A 2,065-nucleotide genomic window follows, 5' to 3' on the forward strand; every position below is an offset into this window, starting at 1 on the left:
TCTCACAAATAAACATTAAAAAAAATTTTTTTTTAATGTTTTTTCCTGGTATTTCCTTACTCCTTTGGTCTTCCCACAAACTCACAAATTGGAGCCCTGCCCTTCTGTCTGTGCTCATTACGGAGGGAAGGGTTGAGATGGGAAAGTAGAGCAAAGAAGAACCTCTTCCAGGCTTTTAAAGTTCAAAAGCCATGCCCTTCCACCAGACTTGTGCAGACCTGTGAGGTGGGCCCTATTCTGTGGCACTGTAGGGGCCCAGAGTGCGCTGGCCAGGGGCTGTGTCCCCCTGGAGGGAGGGGTGCTTTGGTCTCCTGGGCTAGCAGCCTCCTTCTCAGCTGAGAACGGAAAAGCTTAAGATTTGGCCACACCTGGGGCACCTGGGTGGCTCAGTCAGTTAAGTGTCTGACTCTTGATTTCAGCTCAGGTCATGATCTCAAGGTTTGTGAGATCAAGCCCCACATTGGACTCTGCACTGACAGTGTGGACCCTGCTTGGGATTCTGTCTCTCCCTCTCTGACCCTCCCCACCTCTCTCTTGCACCCATGCTCGCTCGCTCTCTCTCTCTCTCAAATAAACTTTTTTAAAAAACTTAAAAAGAAATTTGGTAACAGATGTCAGAGAGTACTTGAGTCAGAACCAGGCTTCGCACACAGACGGCAGAGGGACTCGGAGAGGTGAGATCATATCCTTTCCCCCTTTCAAAACCTCAGCTTGCTTCTCGCTGCACCTGGTACAAATCTACACTCATTTCCACCAATGCCGACCGCAAACCAGTACTGTCCGATACGACTTTGTCGGATGACGGCAATGATCTGTTCTGTGCCATCCATGTGGCTGCGGAGCATACGAAGTGTGGCCAGGGTGACTAAAGAACTGCATTCTAAAGTAATTTCCATTTAAGCGTCACACGTGGCTAGTAGCCACCGTCCTGGAAAGTGCGGACATTGAACATTTCCACCATTTCATTGAAGACGTTGGTATTCGATAGCGTTGTTCCTTCAGAAACCAGCCTTGAGACAGGGTGTGGAATTTACTGGGAAGGGTCAGGGAGGGGGAAAGATGAGACCTGAAAGGAAGAGAGCCAGAAAAGAACAGGGCCGCACTGTGAGCACCTAGAGCCCAGGGACGCAGGGAACTCTGGTGATACGTGCAGAGCACACACGGATGATCTCAGAATCGTCCCACTCAGGGGGTACAGGACTTGGTGTATTTCTCCATTAATTCCCACCAGTCATTAATTGAGGGTGGCTCTCAGGGGGTGTTAATTCTCGAGCATTTCCACCCACCCAGAGCATGCCCTGGGAAGGCTCTGTGGCCCCAACGACGCAAGCCAAGTCATGAGGGCAGTGGTTATGTTGACGGGGCCTGAGGGCTGGGGGCACCGGCAGTGGCTGCCCCCCTCCCACTCCTGACCCCCCAGTCTGCTCTCCAGATAGGACTGTAATGTTTCACGCATATCCTTAGAGACGTTTTTGCATGTATAAATATAAATACACATAATACCTGTAAATAAATTTCCTAGTTTTCCATTTATGCAAATGGAATCATTCCACACGCAGTCTCTTGCCCGTTGCCTTTGGCGCTTAATAGTTTACCCTGGAGCCATTTCGTCGTAGTTGTTTCTTTAATTTCCCCCGCTCGGCTGTCTTTATCACGAAGAAGTTCAGACTCAGAAAAAGAGCCGCAACGGCTTGGCTGCAAGAATGCAAAGAGATTTGTGTTTAGCTTATGGATTTAAAAGGCAAGCTGTTTGTTGAGACTGCAGAGTTTGGTTCAAGGCATTGCAGGATGGTGTGATTTTCCTGTTAAAAACAAATGGGAATTTGCTTGGTGATAAACTCAGGCAGTGTGTGGGCTGATTAGACAATAGAGTCTGCAATCAATAGATTAACCTCCTAGGATGATTGCAGTCGCAGAAGGCAGCTGTCTCTGGGGTCAGGCGTCCTGCCCGGCAGAGAAGCCTCGTGAGCCCCGGGGTACAGGCCCCAGCCTTGCCATTGACCTGCTGTGTCACTGCGCGGCCGCCTCTTGACCTCGGAGGGCGTCTGTTTTCTCGTCTATTTAA

The 2,065-nt window shown here is 49.8% G+C and overlaps 1 long non-coding RNA gene across 1 annotated transcript in view; it reads right to left on the bottom strand.

Annotated features, from left to right (window-relative positions):
- LOC121025652 (uncharacterized) overlaps positions 1-2,065 on the bottom strand; it is a 21,287-nt gene that overhangs the window by 7,840 nt on the left and 11,382 nt on the right. Inside the window, exon 2 of the long non-coding RNA XR_005788115.1 lies at positions 1,504-1,695. This is a non-coding gene — a long non-coding RNA (uncharacterized LOC121025652). The remainder of the gene's footprint in view (positions 1-1,503; positions 1,696-2,065) is intronic.

The sequence above is a fragment of the Herpailurus yagouaroundi genome, unplaced genomic scaffold (genome assembly GCF_014898765.1).
Source record: "Herpailurus yagouaroundi ecotype Mexico unplaced genomic scaffold, PumYag 67690, whole genome shotgun sequence".
Taxonomy (NCBI): Eukaryota; Metazoa; Chordata; class Mammalia; order Carnivora; family Felidae; genus Herpailurus; species Herpailurus yagouaroundi.